The sequence below is a fragment of the Gorilla gorilla genome, chromosome 11, assembly GCF_029281585.2.
Source record: "Gorilla gorilla gorilla isolate KB3781 chromosome 11, NHGRI_mGorGor1-v2.1_pri, whole genome shotgun sequence".
Taxonomy (NCBI): Eukaryota; Metazoa; Chordata; class Mammalia; order Primates; family Hominidae; genus Gorilla; species Gorilla gorilla.
The window spans coordinates 148877061-148891649 of record NC_073235.2 but is presented as its reverse complement, the minus strand read 5'-3'; positions in this window follow the sequence as shown (position 1 = coordinate 148891649).

Genomic DNA, 14589 nt, shown 5'->3' with positions numbered 1-14589 from the left:
TGAAAAACAAACAACCCCATTTAAAACTTGGGTGAAAGACTGGAACAGACATTACAAAGTAGACATTTGTTTGGTAAATAAGCACATATGCTCAACATAATTAATGCTTAGGGCAATGCAAATTAAAACCAAAATGAGACGCCACTATCTATTTTTAAATAGCTAAGATTAGCATGACTGATAACAGCCAAGCACTGGCTTGGATGTGGAGAAGCTGAAACTCTCATACACTGCTGATGGGAATACAAAAAAGTGTAACCTTTGAAAAACAGTTTAAGAGTCCCTTAAAAAGTTAAACATACTTCTGCCGTAAGACTCAGCCATTGCACTCCTGGGTATTTACCCAAGGGAGATAAAAGTAGGTGTTCATATAATGATATCAACACAAATGTTCATAGCACATGTATTCATAATAGCCCAAACTAGAAACAGTCTAAATATCAATCAATACATTAATGAATTAACTTGCTTTATCCGAATTAATTATGGATACATACTATAACATGAATGAATCTCAAAATAACTATACTAAGTGAAACAAGGCAGACTCTAGAGGTAAAACATGCAGAGAAAAAAACATAAAATGTCAGACAAAAAAGTGCATAGTGTAAAATTTTATTTATATACATTTTTTGACGGTATAAATTACTGTCCAGTGACAGAAAGCAGTTTGGTGGTTTTTAAGGGCCAGGAATGAGGGGCCAGAGAAATGTATTATAAAGAGGCATCAGGAAACTGGAGGTGAAGTATATTTCCATCACCTCGGTTGCGTGCTGATGGTTTCTAAACTTTCAATGTTTTTAGTTTATTATATGTTATACAAAATAAAGCTTGTAATAAAAATCAAAAGATTGAGCCATCCTTATTTTCTCTATAAAACAGCAGAATTATCCTTTTAGAGATTTGGAAAGATTATTAAAAGATAAGTTACAAAATACAGTACCTGACACGTATAAAATATTAAATAAATACTAGCCATGCTTAATTATTTTGTTTTAAGTCTATATGAGTCAAGTTTTAGTAGAAATATGGGCTAGAAAAAAAAACGGAAAGCGGGACTCTGTGATCCGACTTGGGCTTATAGAACAGACTGCACTAGTTTGTTCTCATGCTGCTAATAAAGTCATACCCAAGACCGGGTAATTTAGAAAGGAAAGAGGTTTAATGAACTCACAATTCCACATGGCTGGGGAGGCCTCACAGTCACGGCAGAAGGCAAAAAAGAAGCAAAGGCGCATCTTAAATGGTAGCAGAGAAGAAAGCTTGTGTAGGGAAACTCCCATTTTAAAAGCATCAGATCTCGTGAGACTTATTCGCTACCAGGAGAACAGTAGGGGGAACCCGCCCCTATGATTCAATGATCTCCACCTGACTCCATCCTTGACATGCGGGGATAATTACAATCAAGGTGAGATTCGGGTGGAGACACAGCCGAATCATATCAATGACTAATGAGAGTTACGTCCAGAACCTAACGAAAACCTGTCTGAGGCCACATTCCCTGTAAAGCAGATTTGAGATAGAGATTTGTGTAGAGAACATTTACCTGGGTAAAATCCTAGGAGCCAACAACTGTGGCGAAAAAGCTGAATTGGACAAAGGGAGTTGAGATGTGAGGCAGTCACAACAAATACCTCAGCTAATCTCAAGGGGGAGCTGAGAAGCTGGGGTGACCCTTCAGAGTTGCCCTAAATTGAGGCAGGAGTATGGAGTTTTAATACCTTTCACTGGCCATTCTTCAGATACGAGTTGTCCCCAAGGATGGACATCAGCTTGACAAGTTATTAATTAGATCTCCTGAGAATAAATTCTAGAGAGAATCAGCTGAGAGGCATGATTTGCCAACACTCCCAATAGCTGGGCAAACTTCAGTTTTGAGGGAGGATTTGGGTTACACATAAAAGTCTCCACAACCAATTATTCATGGGAAATTCTATGTAGGCAGAGCTATTTCATGGCCAGTTAATCAAACTACATAATCTATTTGGTTAAGCAAAAGAAATTAAAAAGATAAAATAAAATCTATATATTAACACTCAAAAGTTTTTAATGCATTTGCCTTGCATTTCGTATGTTTTGCCTTGCATTTCGTATATTTTGCCTTGCATTTGTTTATTTGCTTTCAAAAACCTTTAGAGAACAATAATTACTAATATAATATGGAGTAGCACAGCATAGACGAGGGAAGCTAACTCTCTCCCTTTTCCCAGAACCTGGAACAGCTAAAGATCCTAAGCATTGTCAGCTTTGGTATCTGACATAGTTTGGATGTTTGTCCCCTTCAAATCTCACGTTAAAATGTGATCCCCAATGTTGGAGATAGATGCCTCCTGAATGGCTTGGTGCTGTCCTCTTGGTAATGAATGAGTTCTTACCCTGTGAGTTCATGCGATATCTGGTTGTTTAAAAGAGACTGACACCTCTTCCCTGTCTCTCTTGCTTCTGCTCTCACCATGTGATATGCTGGTTTCCCTTCACCTTCCACCATGATTGGAAGGTTCCTGATGCCCTCCCTGGAAGAAGGTGCCAGTACTATGCTTCATGTACAGCCTTCACAACAAGGAGCCAAATAAACCGCATTTCTTTATAAATTACCCAGCCTCAGGTATTTCTTTATAACAATGCAAAAGGGCTAACAGAGTATCATTCATGGACAGTGAGTGTATTAGTCAATTTTCATGCTGCTGATAAAGACATACCCAAGACTGGGTAATTTATAAAGAAAAAGAGGTTTAATGAATTCACATATCTGTACCGCTACCTGTATAAATATGGAAATATCTTCACCGCTACCTGTACAAACATGGAAATATCTACACCGCCATCTCTTTAAACATGGAAATATCCACACCGCTATGTGTATAAACAAGGAAATATCTACAGCGCCATCTCTATAAACATGGAAATATCTACACCGCTATCTGTATGAACATGAAAATATCTACAGCGCCATCTGTATAAATATGGAAGTATATACACCGCCATCCGTATAAACAAGGAAATATCTACACCGCCATCTGTATAAACATGGAAATATCTACACCGCCATCTGCATAAACATGGAAATATATACACCGCCACATATATAAACATGGAAATATCCAAGCCGCCATCTCTATAAACTTGGAAATATCTACACCGCTATCTCTATAAACATGGAAATATCTACACCGCTATGTGTATCAACATGGAAATATCTATACCGCTATCTCTACAAACATGGAAATATCTACAACAATATCTGTATAAACATGGAAATATTTACAACGCTATCTGTATGAACATGGAAATATCTACACCGCTATCTGTATAAGCATGGAAATACCTACACAGCTATCTGTATAAACATGGAAATACCTACACCGCCATCTGTATAAACATGGAAATATCTACACCGCCATCTCTATAAACATTGAAATATCTACAACGCCATCTGTATGAATATGGAAATAACTACACCGCCACCTGTATAAACATGGAAATATCTACACCGCCATCTGTTTAAACATGGAAATATCTATACCGCTATATTTATAAACATGGAAATATCTAAAACGCTATCTCTATAAACATGGAAATATCTACACCGCTATCTGTATAAACATGGAAATATTTACAACGCTATCTGTATGAACATGGAAATATCTACACCGCTATCTGTATAAGCATGGAAATACCTACACCACTATCTGTATAAACATGGAAATACCTACACCGCCATCTGTATAAACATGGAAATATCTACACCGCCATCTCTATAAACATGGAAATATCTCCACCGCCATCTCTATAAACATGGAAATAATTACACCGTTATCTCTATAAACATGGATATATCTACACCAAAATCTGAATAAACATGGCAATATCTACACTGATGTCTGTGAAACAGGGAATTATCTACACCACTATCTCTATAAACATGGAAATATCTACACGACTATCTCTATAAACATGGAAATATCTACACCAATATCTCTGTAAACATAGAAATATCTATACCGCTATGTGTATAAACATGGAAATATCTACACCGCTATGGGTATAAACATGGAAATATCTACACCGCCATCTGTACAAACTTGGAAATATCTACACCGTCATCTCTATAAACATTGAAATATCTACACCGGCATCTGTATTCACATGGAAATATCTACACCGCCATGTGTATAAATATGGAAATATCTACACCACTATCTGTATGAACATGGAAATATCGACACCACCATCTGTATAAACAAGTAAATAACTATAATGCCGTCTCCATAAACATGGAAATATCTACACCGCTATCTGTATAAACATGGAAATATCTACACTGCTATCTGTATAAACATGGAAATATCTACACCACTATCTGTATAATCATGGAAATATCTTCAGCGCTATCTGTATAAAAATGGAAATATCTACACAGCTATCTGTCAATACAAGGAAATATCTACACCGCCATCCCAATAAACATGTAAATATCTACATTACCATCTGAATAAACATGGGAATATCTACACCGCTATCTGTATGTACATGGAAATATCTACACCGCTATCTGTATAAACATGGAAATATCTACACTGCTATCTGTAAAACAGGGAAATATCTACAATGCTATCTGTATAAACATGGAAATATCTACAACGCTCTCTCTATAAACATGGAAATACCTACACCGATATCTCCATAAACATGGAAATAACGACACTGCTATGTGTAAAAACATGGAAATATCTACACCGCCATGTCTATAAACATGTAAATATCTACACCGTCATCTGTATAAACATGAAAATATCTACAACCAATCTGTATCAAAATGGAAATATCCACACCGCCATCTGTATGATAAAGGAAATATCTACACCGTTATATGTATAAACGCAGAAATATCTACACCGCTATCGGTATAAACATGGAAACGTCTACACTGCTATCTGTATAAACATGGAAATATCTACACCGCTATCTGTATGAACATGGAAATATCTACACTGCCATCTGTATAAACTTGGAAATATCTACACCGCCATCTCTATAAACATGGAAATATCTACACCGCCCTCGGTATGAAAATGGAAATATCAACAGCGTCATCTGTATGAACATGGAAATAACTACACAGACATCAGTGTGAACATGGAAATATCTACACCGACATCTGTATGAACATAGAAATATCTACACCGCCATCTGTATGAACATGCAAATATCTTCACCGCCATCTGTATGAAGATGGAAATATCTACACAGCCTTCTGTATGAACATGGAAATATCTACACCGCTATCTGTATGAACATGGAAATACCTACAAACCTATCTCTATAAACATCGAAATATTTACACCGCTATCTGTATAAACATGGAAATATCTACACTGCTTTCTGTGAAACAGGGAAATATCTACACTGCTATCTCTATAAACATGGAAATAACTACACCACTATCTCTATAATCATGGAAATATCTACACCACTATCTCTATAAACATGGAAATATCTACACCACTATCTCTATAAACATGGAAATATCTACATCGCTATTTGTATAAACATGGAAATATCAACACTGCTATATGAATAAACATGGAAATATCTACAGCGATAAGTGTATAAACATGGAAATATCTACACCGCCATCTCTATAAACATGGAAATATCTACACCGCCGTCGGTGAGAACATGGAAATATCTGTACGCCATCTCTATAAACTTGGAAATATCTACACCGCCATCTGTATCAGCTTGCAAATATCTACACCGCCAGCTGAATGATGATGGAAATATCTACATGGCTATCTGTATAAACACAGAAATATCTGCACTGATATCTGTATAAACATGGAAATATCTACACCGATATCTGTATGAACATGGAAATAAATACCCTGCTATCTCTAAAAACATGGAAATATCTATAACGCTATCTGTATAAACATGGAAATATCTACACCGCTATCTGTATAAAGATGGAAATATCTACACCGCTATCTGTATAAACTTGTAAATATCTTCACTGCTATCTGTGTAAACATGGAAATATTGACAACGCTATCTCTATAAACATGGAAATATCTACATTGCTCTCTGTATAAACATGGAAATATCTGCACCGCCATCTGTATTAACATATAAATATCTACACCGCCATCTGTATTAAGAAGGAGATAACTACACCGCTGTCTGTATGAACATGGAAATATCTACACCGCTATCTCTATAAACATGGCAATATCTACACCGATATCTGTATAAACATGGAAATATCTACCCCGCTATCTGTATAAACATGGAAATATCTACACCGCTATCTTTATAAACATGGGAATGTCTACAGCACCCTCTGTATTAGCATGGAAATATCTACACCGCCACCTGTATAAAGATGGAAATATCTACAGCGCTATCTGTATAAACATGGAAATATCTACACCGCTTTCTGAATAAACATGGAAATATCTACAATGCTATCTGTACAAACATGGAAATAGCTACACCACTATCTGTATAAACATGGAAATATCTACACTGCTATCTCAATAAACATGGAAAAATCTTCACCGCTATCTGTATAAACTTGGAAATATCTACACCGCTATCTGCATAAACATGGAAATATCTACAGTGCTATCTGTATAAACATGGAAATATCTACACCGCTATCTGTATGAAGATGGTAATATCTACACCGCCATCTGTATAAACATGGAAATATCTACACCGCTATGTGTATGAATATGAAAGTATCTACAGCGCCATCGGTATAAAATTGCAAGTATCTAAACCGCTATCTCTATAAAGATGGAAATATCTACACTGCCATCTGTGTGAACATGGAAATATGTACACTGCCATCTGTATGAACATGAAAATATCTACACCACTATCTCTATAAACATGGAAATATCTACACCGATATCTGTTTAAACAAGGAAATATCTACAACGCCATGTCAATAAATATGGAAATATCTACACTGTCACCTCTATAAACAGGGAAATATCTAAACCATCATCCGTATGAGCATGGAAATATCTACACCGCGATCTCTCTAAAGATGCAAATATCTAAACCGCCGTCTGTATAAACATGGGAATACCTACACCGCTATCTGTAAAAACATGGAAATATCTACACTGCTTTCTGTATGAACATGGAAATACCTTCACCTCTATCTGTATAATGATGGAAATTTCTACACTGCCATCTGCGTAAACATGGAAATATCTACACCGCTATCTTTATATACATGGACATATCTACACCGCTATCCGCATAATCATGGAAATTACTTCATCGCTATCTCTATCAACATCAAAATATCTACACCGCTATCTCTGTAAAGATGGAAATATCTACACTGCTATCTGTATGAACATGGAAATATCTACACCGCTATCTGTGTAAACATGCATACATCTTCACCGCTATCTGCATGAAAATGGAAATAGCTACACAGCTATCTGCATATACATGGAAATATCTACAAAGCTGTCTCTTACACATGGAAATAACTACACTGCTAGCTCTATAAACATGGAAATATCTACACCGCCATCTGTATGAACATGGAAATATCTGCACCGCCATCTGTATGAACACATAAATATCTACACCGCCATCTGTATTAAGATGGAGATATCTACACCGGTTTCTGTATAAACATGGAAATATCTACACCGCTATCTGTATAAACATGGAAATATCTACACCGCTATCTGTATAAACATGGAAATATCTACACCACTACCTGTATAAACATGGAAATATCAGCACCGATATCTGTATGAACATGGAAATAGCTACACAGCCATCTGGATGAACATGGAAATATCTACTCCACAATCTGTATGAACATGGAAATATCTACACCGCTATCTGTATGAACATGGAAATATCTTCACTGCCATCTGTATGAACATGGATATATCTACACAGCCATCTGGATGAACATGGAAATATCCACACTGCTATCTGTATGAACATGGATATAGCTACACCGCTATCTGTATGAACATGGAAATATCTACACCGCTATCTGTATGAACATGGAAATATGTACACCGCTATCTGTATGAACATGGAAATATCTTCACCGCCATCTGTATGAACATGGATATATCTACACTGCCAACTGGATGAACATGGAATTATCTACACCGTTTTCTGTATGAACATGGAAATATCTACACCGATATCTGTGTTAACATGCATACATCTTCACCGCTATCTGTATAAACATGGAAATATCTACACCGCTATGTGAATGAACATGGAAATATCTACACCGCTATCTGTTTGAAGATGGAAATATCTACACCGCTATCTGCATGAAAATGGAAATATCTACACAGCTATCTGCATATACATGGAAATATCTACAAAGCTCTCTCTTTACACATGGAAATAACTACACTGCTATCTCTATAAACATGGAAATATCTACGCCGCCATCTGTATGAACATGGAAATAACTGCACCGCCATCTGCATGAACATATAAATATCTACACCGCCATCTGTATTAAGATGGAGATATCTGCACCACTATCTGTATAAACATGGAAATATCTACACCGCTATCTTTATAAACATGGAAATATCTACACCGCTATCTGTATAAACATGGAAATATCTACACCACTACCTGTAAAAACATGGAAATATCAGCACCGCTATCTGTATGAACATGGAAATATCTACACCGCTATCTGTATGAACATGGAAATATCTACACCACTATCTGTATGAACATGGAAATATCTGCACCGCCATCTGTATGAACATGGAAATATCTGCACCGCCATCTGCATGAACATATAAATATCTACACCGCCATCTGTATTAAGATGGAGATATCTACACCGCTATCTGTATAAACATGGAGATATCTACACCGCTATCTGTATAAACATGGAAATATCTACACCGCTATCTGTATAAACATGGAAATATCTACACCACTATCTGTATAAACATGGAAATATCTACACCGCTACCTGTATGAACATGGAAATATCAGCACCGCTATCTGTATGAACATGGAAATATCTGCACCGCTATCTGTATGAACATGGAAATATCTACAACGCTATCTGTATGAACATCGAAATATCTACACCGCTATCTGTATGAACATGGAAATATCTACACCGCTATCTGTATGAACATGGAAATATCTACAGCGCTATCTGTATAAACATGGAAATATCTACACCGCTATCTGTATAAACATGAAAATATTTACACCGCTATCTGTATAAACATGGAAATATCTACAACGCCATCTGTATGAACATGGAAATATCTACACCGCCAACAATATAAAGATGGATATATCTACACCGCTCTCTGTACGAACATGGAAAAATCTTCACCACTATCTGTATAAACATGGAAATGTCTACTCGGCCATCTCTATAAAAATGGATATATCTACAATTCTATCTGTGTAAACATGGAAATGTCTACGCCGCTATCTGGGTAAACATGGAAATACCTACTCCGCTATCTGTATAAACACAGAAATATCTACACTGCTATCTGTATAAACATGGAAATATCTACACCGTTATCTGTATAAACTTGGAAATAACTACACTGCTATCTCCATAAACATGGAAATATCTGCACCGCTATCTGTATAAACATGGAAATATCTACATTGCTATCTGTAAAACAGGGAAATATCTACACCGCTATCTCTATAAACGTCTAAATATCTTCAGTGCTCTCTGTATAAACATGGAAATATCTACACCGCTATCTGCAAAAACATGGAAATATCTGCACCGCTATCTCTATAAACATGGAAATATCTACACTGCTATCTGTATAAACATGGAAATTCCTTCACCGCTATCTGTATAAACATGGAAATATCTACACCGCTATGTGAATGAACATGGAAATATTTACAACGCTATCTGTATGAACATGGAAATATCTACACCGCTATGGGTATAAACATGGAAATATCTACACCGCTATCTGTATAAGCATGGAAATACCTACACCGCTATCTGTATAAACATGGAAATACCTACACCGCCATCTGTATAAACATGGAAATATCTACACCGCCATCTCTATAAACATGGAAATATCTCCACCGCCATCTCTATAAACATGGAAATAATTACACCGTTATCTCTATAAACATGGATATATCTACACCAAAATCTGAATAAACATGGCAATATCTACACTGATGTCTGTGAAACAGGGAATTATCTACACCGCTATCTCTATGAACATGGAAATATCTACACGACTATCTCTATAAACATGGAAATATCTACACCAATATCTCTGTAAACATAGAAATATCTATACCGCTATGTGTATAAACATGGAAATATCTACACCGCTATGGGTATAAACATGGAAATATCTTCACCGCCATCTGTACAAACTTGGAAATATCTACACCGTCATCTCTATAAACATTGAAATATCTACACCGGCATCTGTATGCAAATGGAAATATCTGCACCGCCATGTGTATAAATATGGAAATATATACACCACTATCTGTATGAACATGGAAATATCGACACCACCATCTGTATAAACAAGTAAATAACTATAATGCCGTCTCCATAAACATGGAAATATCTACACCGCTATCTGTATAAACATGGAAATATCTACACTGCTATCTGTATAAACATGGAAATATCTACACCACTATCTGTATAATCATGGAAATATCTTCAGCGCTATCTGTATAAAAATGGAAATATCTACACAGCTATCTGTCAATACAAGGAAATATCTACACCGCCATCCCAATAAACATGTAAATATCTACATTACCATCTGAATAAACATGGGAATATCTACACCGCTATCTGTATGTACATGGAAATATCTACACCGCTATCTGTATAAACATGGAAATATCTACACTGCTATCTGTAAAACAGGGAAATATCTACAATGCTATCTGTATAAACATGGAAATATCTACAACGCTCTCTCTATAAACATGGAAATACCTACACCGATATCTCCATAAACATGGAAATAACGACACTGCTATGTGTAAAAACATGGAAATATCTACACCGCCATGTCTATAAACATATAGATATCTACACCGTCATCTGTATAAACATGAAAATATCTACACCCAATCTGTCTCAAAATGGAAATATCCACACCGCCATCTGTATGATAATGGAAATATCTACACCGTTATATGAATAAACACAGAAATATCTACACCGCTATCTGTATAAACATGGAAACGTCTACACTGCTATCTGTAAAAGCATGGAAATATCTACACCGCTATCTGTATGAACATGGAAATATCTACACTGCCATCTGTATAAACTTGGAAATATCTACACCGCCATCTCTATAAACATGGAAATATCTACACCGCCCTCGGTATGAAAATGGAAATATCAACAACGTCATCTGTATGAACATGGAAATAACTACACAGACATCAGTGTGAACATGGAAATATCTACACCGACATCTGTATGAACATAGAAATATCTACACCGCCATCTGTATGAACATGCAAATATCTTCACCGCCATCTGTATGAAGATGGAAATATCTACACAGCCTTCTGTATGAACATGGAAATATCTACACCGCTATCTGTATGAACATGGAAATACCTACAAACCTATCTCTATAAACATCGAAATATTTACACCGCTATCTGTATAAACAAGGAAATATCTACACCCCCATGACTATAAACATGGAAATATCTACACTGCCATCTGTATAAACATGGAAATATCTACACCGCTATCTGTATAAACATGGAAATATCTACACTGCTTTCTGTGAAACAGGGAAATATCTACACTGCTATCTCTATAAACATGGAAATAACTACACCACTATCTCTATAATCATGGAAATATCTACACCACTATCTCTAGAAACATGGTAATATCTACACCACTATCTCCATAAACATGGAAATACCTACACCGCTATTTGTATAAACATGGAAATATCAACACTGCTATCTGAATAAACATGGAAATATCTACAGCGATAAGTGTATAAACATGGAAATATCTACACCGCCATCTCTATAAACATGGAAATATCTACACCGCCGTCGGTGAGAACATGGAAATATCTGTACGCCATCTCTATAAACTTGGAAATATCTACACCGCCATCTGTATCAGCTTGCAAATATCTACACCACCAGCTGAATGATGATGGAAATATCTACACGGCTATCTGTATAAACACAGAAATATCTGCACTGATATCTGTATAAACATGGAAATATCTACACCGATATCTGTATAAACATGGAAATAAATACCCTGCTATCTCTAAAAACATGGAAATATCTATAACGCTATCTGTATAAACATGGAAATATCTACACCGCTATCTGTATAAAGATGGAAATATCTACACCGCTATCTGCATAAACTTGTAAATATCTTCACTGCTATCTGTGTAAACATGGAAATATTGACACCGCTATCTCTATAAACATGGAAATATCTACATTGCTCTCTGTATAAACATGGAAATATCTGCACCACTATCTGTAATAACATGGAAATATCTACACCGCTATCTCTATAAACACTGAAATATATACCCCGCTATATCTATAAACATGGAAATATCCACACTGCCATCTGTATAAACATGGAACTATCTACACCGCTATCTGTACAAGCATGGCAATATCTACTCCGCTATCTGTATAAACATGGAAATATCTACACCGCTATTTGTATCAAACTGGAATTATCTACACCGCCATCTGTATGATCATGGAAATATCTACAATGTTATCTGTATAAACACAGAAATATCTACACCTCTATCTGCATAAACATGGAAATATCTACACTGTTATCTGTTTAAACATGGAAATAACTAGACTGCTATCTCTATAAACATGGAAATATCTACAACGCTATCGGTAAAAACTTGGAAATGACTACACTGCTCTCTGTATAAACATGAAAATATCTTCACCGCTATCTGTATAAACATGTAAATATCTACACCGCCATCTGTAAGAACATGGAATTATCTACACCGCCATCTGTATCAACATGGAAATATATACACCGCCTTCTGTATCAACATAGAAATATCTTCACCGCCATCTGTATGAACCTGGAAATATCTGTACTGCCATCTGTATGAAAATGGAAAAAATACACCGCTATCTGTATGAACATGGAAATATCTACACTGCTATCTGTATGAACATCGAAATATCTACACCGCTATCTGTATGAACATGGAAATATCTACACCGCTATCTGTATGAACATAGAAATATCTACACCGCTATCCATTTGAACATGGAAATATCTACCCCGCTATCTGTATAAACATGGAAATATCTACAATGTTATCTCAGTAAACATGGAAATAACTACAATGCTATCTGTATAAACATGGAAATATCTAGACCTTCATCTCTATAAACATGGAAATATCTACACTGCCATCTGTATAAGTATGGAAATATCTACACGGCCTTCTATACAAACATGGAAATATCTACACCGCCATCTGTATAAAGATGGAAATATCTACAGCGCTATCTGTATAAACATGGAAATATCTACACCGCTATCTGTATAAACATGAAAATATTTACACCGCTATCTGTATAAACATGGAAATATCTACACCGCGATCTGTATAAACATGGAAATATCTACACCATTATCTGTATAAACATGGAAGTATTCACACCGCTATCTCTATAAACCTGTAAATAAGTACACTGCTATCTCTGTAAACATGGAAATATCTAGATCGCCATCTCTATAAACATGGAAATATCTACAACGCCATCTGTATGAACATGGAAATATCTACACCGCCAACCATATAAAGATGGATATATCTACACCGCTCTCTGTACGAACATGGAAAAATCTTCACCACTATGTGTATAAACATGGAAATGTCTACACGGCCATCTCTATAAACATGGATATATCTACAATTCTATCTGTGTAAACATGGAAATGTCTACGCCGCTATCTGGGTAAACATGGAAATAACTACTCCGCTATCTGTATAAACACAGAAATATCTACACTGCTATCTGTATAAACATGGAAATATCTACACCGTTATCTGTATAAACTTGGAAATAACTACACTGCTATCTCTATAAACATGGAAATATCTGCACCGCTATCTGTATAAACATGGAAATATCCACATTGCTACCTGTAAAACAGGGAAATATCTACACCGCTATCTCTATAAACGTCTAAATATCTACAGTGCTCTCTGTATAAACATGGAAATATCTACACCGCTATCTGCAAAGACATGGAAATATCTACGCCGCTATCTCTAGAAACATGGAAATATGTACACCGCTATATCTATAAACATGGAATTATCTACACTGCCATCTGTATAAACATGGAAATATCAACACCGCTATCTGTATAAACATGGAAATATCTACACTGCTATCTGTATAAACATGGAAATTCCTTCACCGCTATCTGTATAAACACGGAAATATCTACACCGCCATCTCTTTAAACATGGAAATATCTACACCGCAATCGGTATAAATGTGGAAATATCTACACCACTATCT